The sequence below is a fragment of the Marmota marmota genome, unplaced genomic scaffold, assembly GCF_001458135.2.
Source record: "Marmota marmota marmota unplaced genomic scaffold, marMar, whole genome shotgun sequence".
NCBI lineage: Eukaryota > Metazoa > Chordata > Mammalia > Rodentia > Sciuridae > Marmota > Marmota marmota.
The window spans coordinates 43,395,488-43,404,265 of NW_026000026.1; the positions used below are offsets into that span (position 1 = coordinate 43,395,488).

General features: G+C 42.1%; 1 protein-coding gene across 1 annotated transcript in view; it reads left to right on the plus strand.

The window, feature by feature from the left end:
- Positions 1–8,778, plus strand: part of Slc24a3 (solute carrier family 24 member 3) — a 530,728-nt gene continuing 521,950 nt past the window's right edge. The window contains exon 1 of the mRNA XM_048811364.1: positions 1–122. The gene's annotated coding sequence lies outside the window, so the exon portion shown is untranslated. The remainder of the gene's footprint in view (positions 123–8,778) is intronic.

Consider the following 8,778-nt stretch of genomic DNA (forward strand, 5'->3'; position numbering starts at 1 on the left):
CGAGGACCGCGCGCGCCGCCGCAGCCGCCGCCGCCGGAGGGACCTTCTGCTGAGCCAGCTCTGCTTCTTGGCCTCGGTGGCGCTGCTGCTCTGGTCGCTGTCGAGCCTGCGAGAGCAGAAGGGTGAGTGATCGCTGCTTGCCCCGAGTGGGCGCTGCGGCTCCGGCGGCTGGGGCTGCCGGGGCTGGGTGCCGGGCTGCTGCGGTCGGCAGGGCTGCACGGCCGGGCCAGAGCCGTGGGGGGCGAGCGGGCTGGGTTGATGCGCGGGGGTGCTGGGCTGTACCCCGCTATACCCCGCTCAGGGGCTTGACAGGAGAGGTCACCCAGCGCCAAGACCGCCTTAGTGGAGAAGCGGCCGGCAAGCGTGGGAGCCTGGCTGCACTGGGAACCTTTACCTGTGCCTTTTGCCTGTGTGCGCCTCTTTCCTGCGAGCTGGAGGGACTCGTGGTGGCGGTGGTGGGGATTCTTTCTCTAAAAAAGCCTCCCAGGGCCAGTAATAAAGTTGTTCTGGTAAGATTCAGTACCTGTGCCGGTAACCACCTGTACACTCGGGCTTGGTGGAGGCTTGAAGGGGGCCGGTTAGACTGCTTAACATATAGTTCTCTATATAGCACGGGCAGACCGGCCAGCTTAGAAGGCTCCTCACCGCCTTTCCTGAACAGGTGCCCGCAACTTCGGCTGGGAAAAAAGTGTTAGCCATCCAACCAGGTTTCAGGAATGGTCTTATGCTCTTGCACTGACCCATCACCGGGAAGACATGGATTCCTTCTCCATACTCTCTTTTGCGGATTTGCTGCTCTGGAAGAAATTATTTCGGCCGGACCACTCATCACTCTGTCCACTCCTTTCCCATGCTCTGCCCTGGGTCTGCTCCTTCACACACAACTTTGGTCTTATCTTTGTCCTTGGCCTTTCTGGAGCTGAGATGGAGCTTGTGGAGAAATGTGCTCAGAACAGTTGTCCACTAAAACCAAATTCGGGTGCAGCTAAGAACAAGAAGGAGGGAAAGGCTTGGAAGAATAGCTGTTGTAAAATGGTTTTATATCCCAGATCTTCAGGTGGTGGGGTTTGTGGAAAAAACAGCCACATAAATGGTTGCAAGAAAAAGGAGTTACAAATATGTGCTGTGGTGTTAAGACAGACTTAGCTCTGCTACAAGGTGGTGTGAGGTGCAGAAAAGGCATTTTGGTAGTGATGGTAACATTTTTAAAGATGCCATCAATCAGAAAAGGGATCTCCCTCAAATTGGCTGTGTCCTGCTTCATGGTAAAACCAGACGGGTCCTTCAGGTCTTACCAGAACTCTCAGACTTCATCATATATGGTAATCGGAGAGAGGCGGTTTTGGTTTCCAGCGAAGCCTCAAGACTCCAAAGCTTTCTGAATCCCAAATCATCAGCCATGGGTTCTGACATCAGGAAGGGGCTGAGCCTACATGAGGGAAGCAGGACTTCTCTCCAAGGGCAGATCCAGACCTGCCAGGCATCAGCCTGCTGACTCTCACCCAGTTTTTATGAGTTAAAAGCCAGTGGATAGTCCATGACATCTCTGACAAGGGCCCTACCAAGTCAGTTACATGCCGGCCATTTTTTTTCCCATGTTGGGGCTCCATTAGTCACAGGGTTCTCACCACTTTCCAGGATATAAAAGACATTTTTTTTTTCCTGGATGGAGACTGTGACCCTATACAGTTAAGTAGATCAATGGCAGGGGTATGCTTCACCCACTCCCAGGAAACCAGGCTATCTAGAGGCAAAAGGAAGTCAAACCCTCTGCAAACTTAAAACCTAGTGACTAGACTGTCATTTTTGAAATGGCTTCCCCTGAAGTGAAATTTCTGCTTAGGTGCCACCAACTCATTTAGTTCCATAGCATGTTCCCTTTCCCTGGTTTTTACCTTCCCCCCTTTCTTTTCTTAACCATTAATATTCTCTTAACCCCCTCCCATCAATGTCCAGTTTAGGAAAACTCCCCACCCTACCACTTGAGCCTCTAATTGGGAAAAGCCAAGAGTGTTAAGAAGGATGTGGGCCAGCCTCTGTGCACTGCTAGTTGGGATTCTATCTCCAATTGCTTTCCTTCCATTTGACGTTGATGATTTCAGTATGTGATGCACAGCAGCATTTACAGCAAGACACAGTGCTTTTTGAGATAATCTGCAACAGATTAATTAATGCATGTGACTCTGGAAATGATATTTCTGCTTGTGAAATCATCATTGCACACACATAAATATTTGGAACGTGACTCTTACTCTGAAAGCATGGGGGCTGCTGTTCTTAATAGCCCAATATGAACTATTTTGGTGTGGATGAAAAGTTTGGAATTTAGTCTTATTTTAAAGACTCTGTGATTTAGAGAGGATGAGTGATTGGCTTAAAGTCACACAGCAATGAGGAGTAGAGGATAAACCAACCTGAAGTGACTGACTCTGTTCTCACCTCTGTTCCCTGGTATCTGTTCCCACAATGTGTGTGTAGCTTGTAATACTTATAAAATCCCCTAGGGGGGTACTTTTATAATGATTAAAGGTAATATTTTTATTTATTTACATTGAAAGCTGTATAGTGATTATTCAAGATAACATTTCAGTAGCTTGTTTTCTAACACATATTGATCTCCTTCTCCCTTATAATAAGGAAAGTTATTTTCCCAGACCAAATAGAGATGTGTAATACTTATTTTATGTAATGTTACATAACATTTCTAATCATATGGATCTGAGATCCCTTTCTTGTCTTCTAACCAAAGTCAGATTTGGTTATATACTGAAAAGTTTTAGTTATAGACTGAAAAGGTTTTCAGTAGATTCAGTATTTGGTTACCTGCAGTATAGAAAAGAATCTATACTGTTTTGTTTCCCCCCTGTGGAGATGGAACATGAGGGTTGTTTAATTTAAATCAGAAAAGGTTAGTGCTGGGATCAATAAAAATCGTAATTCTAACAACAACTAAAGCAACAATAACTAGAATTTGGTGGACTCTTAAGTGTCAAGCACTATACTAAGTATACCTTATATGCATTGCTCTATTTAATCTGCACCCTTTTCAGACATGTGAGCCTTCAGCAGTGGAGAAAGACAAGTCCCAGGTGCCCTATTTAGTTGCTGTGGACGAAGACCTCATTTTTTATCTCTTTTCAAAGCCAGTAAGGTGTTAAATTTGCCTACAAGAATTTTTTTATATATTTGCAATAAAGATGGATTACTTTGTATATTTTGAGTGGTTTAAAAGGGTTTAATTTTTCTTTGATAAGCCATCTTTTTCTAGAAGGGGTTCTAACAGTGCTCACTGTAGACATCCTCTCTAGAAGGTTTTCAGTGAGTGAATAGTGATTAAGAAAAATATATGTACACACACACACACACACACACACACACACATATATATATATATATATATATATATATATATATATATATATATATATATTATACATGCAAATGTACAGGTCTATATTTTTACAGATATACCGAGTTTTTCTGTGCCAGTTACTATTGCTGTGTAACAAATCACCCCCAAACTTAGTAATATAAAATAGCCAGTTTTTTTTTTTTTTTCACGGATACTTTGGATCAGGAATTTGGAAGAGACAGAGTGTGGATAGCTTTTTTCTGCTCCATTATGTCAGGGGCCTCAGCTGGAAAGATTGCAAGGCTGGGCGACTTGACAGCTGGATCTGGAATCATCCAAGGCAGTCTCACGCCCACGTCTGGGGGTTGATGTGGCTATTGGCCCAGACCTACACGTGGCCTCTCCATGTGGCTTAGTTTGAACTTCCTCAGAGCATGGCAGCTTGGTTCCAATAGTGAGTATCCCAGGAGAACAAGGGAGAAGTACATGGCATTTTAATATCTAGCCTCAAAAGCCACATATTGCCACTTCCACTATTTTCTGTTGATCAAGTCAGTGACAGATGTCAGCATAGGTTCAAAGAGTGGGGACATAGAACTACCACTCACTGAAAGGAAAAGTATAGGATCATACTGTAAGAAGAACATGAGTGGTGGGAGATATAGTTGTGCCTGTCTTTGGAATGTCTAGAGATTTGAAAGAGTCATAACTTAGGAGCAACTGTAGACATTTCCCAAGGTGGACAATGGTGACTAGAACATATACATGCATACATTTATGTATATGCACATGCACATACACATATTTGCATGCATATTATTTTTTTTGAAATTCTCCTGATCATGAAACTATTACCTGGTGTGGGGGCCAGAGGTGACATTTGAAGAATGGGTGGCAGTGGAGATTTGGGCTGCAAATTTAAATTGCAGATCTGAGAGCCTGTCTTTGCCTCTTTGACTTTGTGGCTTCTCATTCCTTAGAGGACTTAGAGCTGCCAGACTCTCCAGCTTCATTGCCCCTCCTCTCACCTTTCCTCTCCTTACTTTACCACTCCGGCTTTTCTTTTGCTTCACAAGAGGTGAAGCCTCAGATCTCTTGCATGTGCTGGTTTGCTATATGGGGACTGCTGAGTTCATCACTACAACCAGTTATTCCTTCACTTCCGGCCCATAAGACCTTCTTGGACAACACTAGGTCCCCCATTGTGTTCTCTAAATACATTGTATTTTTCTTCATAGCATTTATCCCAGTTGGCAATTATGTATATATTTGGTCATGATTTGAGTAACATTCTTCTTCAATAGATTCTGAGCTCCAGGTCAGGGACCCTGTGAACTATCCTCACTTTTGTCACTCTGCTCCATCATAGCTCAAAGATATTTGTTAAATAAAAAGGAAAATATGTTTTTAAAAGTTTGTTAAATTTCAGTACTTTTAATTTCTAAACTGTAGTGCTTATGATAAAAACTGGCTACCTTATGCTAGAAGCCTATTAGCCAGTGCACACTTTAATTTCATAATTTATAATTCTGACCCTGATCCTGCAAATTAGATGCCTGATCCCCCATTTTTCCTGGGGTAGTACTAACCTGAAGAAAGGTGGTGTGCTTCCAGGCATGGTGGCACATGCCTGTAATCCCAGCTACTCAGGAGGCTGAGGCAGGAAGACAGGAGGATTGTAAGTTGGAGGCCATCCTGGGCTACTTGGCATGACTCTGACTCAAAATTAAAACAACAACAACAACAACAACAACAACAACAACAACAAAAACGAACTGGGAATCTATCTTACTTCCCTAGCATGCATGAGGTCCTGTGTTCAATCCATGCCCCCCCCCCAAAAAAAAAAAAAAAAAAAGAAAGAAAAAGGTATTTCTGCCTGCTGTCAGTTGGGTAAATGGGTTAAATGGCAGGATTTGAACTGAAGCCTACCTGTGTCAAAACTTCATGCTGCTTCACTTTCCAGCCTTGGCTGAGGAGGATGTGACTAGGAGATGAGGAATCACCCTGCCTTTTTCAGTCAACCAAGGAGAGTAACAGAAGGTTGGTTTCATAGAAGCAGTATTTTAGAAACACATTGCTTTTCAACCTTTTCTATTTTCTGCACAAACATATATAGATGTGTCTCTTTCCTCCTGGCTTTTCTTAGCTGCTCATCAACCCAGATTTTTCTCAAAGATTTCCTCTACTTGCAAGCCTTGAATCCTTGTGGGAAGATTTTTTTTACCCTGGAGGGTTGGCAAAGCCAAAAGAATTGCAAAACCAGCTATTTGCTGAGAATTCCAAGGCCTGGTGGAAGTTGGCGGATAGGACAGGATTTTGGCAAACTCTCTTTTTCTGTAAGGAGATTTCTTTTCCTTGAGCACAAGAACCACCCATCCCGACATGGGGGTATTAATAGTATATAGTTTTCATAATGGGGAAACTGAGGTATGGAGAGTTTAGAAAATGTACATAGAGTTGCAAAGCAATGGGTTGTGCTGCCAGGAAGGTAATTTGAGTGTTTTTTTCCTGGTCTATTCCTGCTTTCTGTTTCTGTAGTTTATTGGGCAATTATTTTTATTTGTTGTTTGCAATAGTTTAAAACAGGGTTTTATCCTGTAGGATTTGAGAATGTGAAGTGTTAAGGACTCAAGTGGAGGAGGGTTTTCTATGAGTCAAGTGGTGATGGGGTGCCATTGGTCTCTTAGAGTTCTGCCTGTTTTCATCTTATTCTTCTTTCTGCTTCAGGGGTGGCCAAGCTTTTCACTGTTGCTGCTTCTGGGGACATCACATCCCTCCTTGGCACCACTGCCCCTTCCCCCACCCTTGTAAACTGTCCTTTTAAACAACTCTCTTCAGTGGAACCCTTTGAGGGAGTGCCTGCCTGGATCCCCAAGAAACATAGGGACTTTTGTTGGCTCATTCGTTATATCCGTGGAAGACCTTTTGCTAGTTGCTGAGGTGACTGTGGTGTCAGAGATGGGCACCCAGACTGTCATTCTCCTGGTTTAGTGAAAAGAGAGGCATCCAACAACTAGTTTTCAAGAATTATGAGAGACACAAATGAGAAATACACTGTGGCATGGGGAAGGTCATGGTGGTCAGTAGAAACTAGAGCTTGAAATAAAAGGAACTGGACTGATTAAGAATGGGGAATAAAAAAGCAAACTCATAGAAAAGCAGACAGTAAATACAGGCAGGCAGTTTATAAAGATGCAGTTGCAAAGGGGCAATTGACATAAGTAAAACATTGTAATCTTAAACATCAACAGGGAAATCTGAATTTAAAAATAATGAAATGCTAGTTTTCAGTTATTAGATAGGCAAAAATTAAAATGTGATAATATGGAGTGCTGGTAAAGCTTCTTCTCTCTTTTACTTCAAATGAGGGAATAAACTGGTACTCCAGACACCATGGGGGACTGCAATAAGGTGATGAGATTTTAGGCAACAACCTTACATGAAGCCATTTAAAGAGATTAATGTATAGAAGCAATTGTTATAAAACATGTGTCCATTTACTCACCACTCTAGAAGGGTTCAGTAAATTGAGGATAAGATAGATGTCAGGACAACTCAGAGGCTTGGAAGGCTGAGGCAGGAGGCTTGCGAGTTCACAGCCAGTCTTAGCAATGGTTGAGGAGTTTAGCAACTCAGTGAGACCCTGTCTCTAAATCAAATACAAAAACAAACAAACAAACAAAAACAGGGCTGGGGTGTGGCTCAGTGGTTGAGAACCCCTAAGTTCAATCCCAGATACCAAAAAAAAAAAAAAAAGATGTCAGGGCAAGGAGAAAGATTTATTTGGTAAGCTAGCAAGACTGAGAAGAATGTGGACTAGGGTCTTGAAAGACCATTTTAACACAGGTTTTAAATCAACCTTGTGCTTCTAGTTTCGGTCTGAAATAATGTACGAGGGATGTGTGCCTAGAAAGGCATAGGTTTTCTTTCTAGCAAACAATTAAAGTGTGGTTAAATACAACAGGGAGGCTGTGGGGCTAGGTTTTCTTTGAACTGTAAGCATGACTACAGGATTAGAATGGTCATATGTGAATTTCTGAAATGTGGGTAGAAACTTAACCTGTATTCTCCTGTGTACCATGGAGCAGGTCAGTCGTGACCCTTTGAACTCAGGAGCTTGAGGCCTAGGAGGAGAGCTGGAAGGAATAAGGGAAAGCCTACACCATTTCTGGAACTTTCCAAACTGGTGTAAGTTGCTTATTTAAATCATGAAATTTAGCAATTATTCCTTTCTTGTCAATAGCTCTTTCTTCCTAAGAGAGAGTGAACAAATAAAGTCAGTTCATCTGTGACCTAGTTTGGGGAATTTCCCTTTTGCAACATTCGCAACATTTCTCTTCATTTTCCCCTGTGTATTTCTACATTGTTTGATGTTAACAAAAGTCGTTTTCACTTTAGTAAGCTGGGCTGCCACCGGAATTTAAACCTGAAGAGGACAGGAAAGAACAAAGTGGGTGAGAAGCGGTGTGGGTAAGGAGTGAAAGGAGGTGTCACAGATTGACAAATTGTCAGGAAGTCAGTAGTGCCATTTTCCAGACAGAATGAGAAACAATGAAGTTTGCATATTTTGACTTTGCAAGTTGGTAGAACATCTAGAGATGAGAGTTGACGAACAAGATTAAAAGTAGTTGCAGCCACAGAGGAGAATTTGTGTACAAGAGGGTACAAGAGGGTGGAAATTGTATCTTTGGTGAGATCTATGGTTGTCAGTCTTCCCTGCAAGTGATAATTACCTGGGTAACTTTGAACCTTACTCATATCCATGTCTGATCCCCTAGAGATTCTGGTGTAATGCTTTTATGCAAGCTGGGCATTGGGATTTTTTTTTTTTTTTTTAAGTGATCCGGTTGGTACCAACATGAAATCAATGCTGAGCACCACTGGATTAGATTAATGTTCAGTATTTACCTTATCACAGCCATGGAAATAAATGTTCTTTGTAACTGAGCTGGGAAGTACACTGTGCTTAATTTTCCTGTGCTGAATGTAAATTAATCTTTGTCTGCTTAGTTTTTGAAATCCAAACTTTTCTCCACTGGCCTTGATCAATCTCCCTTATTTATTTATTTATTGCAGTGCAGGGGATGGAACCTGGGGCCTTGTACGCGCTAGTGAACACTTTGAGCTACATTCCCAGCCCTTCCAGTTTCCTCTTAATAAATACAAACAATATCATTAATTAAAACTATTACTCAAAAAAGTTTTCTTTTAGAATAAGTATTTCCCAGGTTGTCCTGGACTGTTCTATGGACAGGTTGTTGGTTAAGCTTGCTGTCCAACTGTCCTCTTGCCATCCCCCTTCAACTCCATCCTGCAATTTCTTTCAGCTGTCCCTTATGTTAAAAGCCCTGCTTCCCAGAAATATATATATATATATATATATATATATATATATATATATATATATATAAATGTACTTAAAT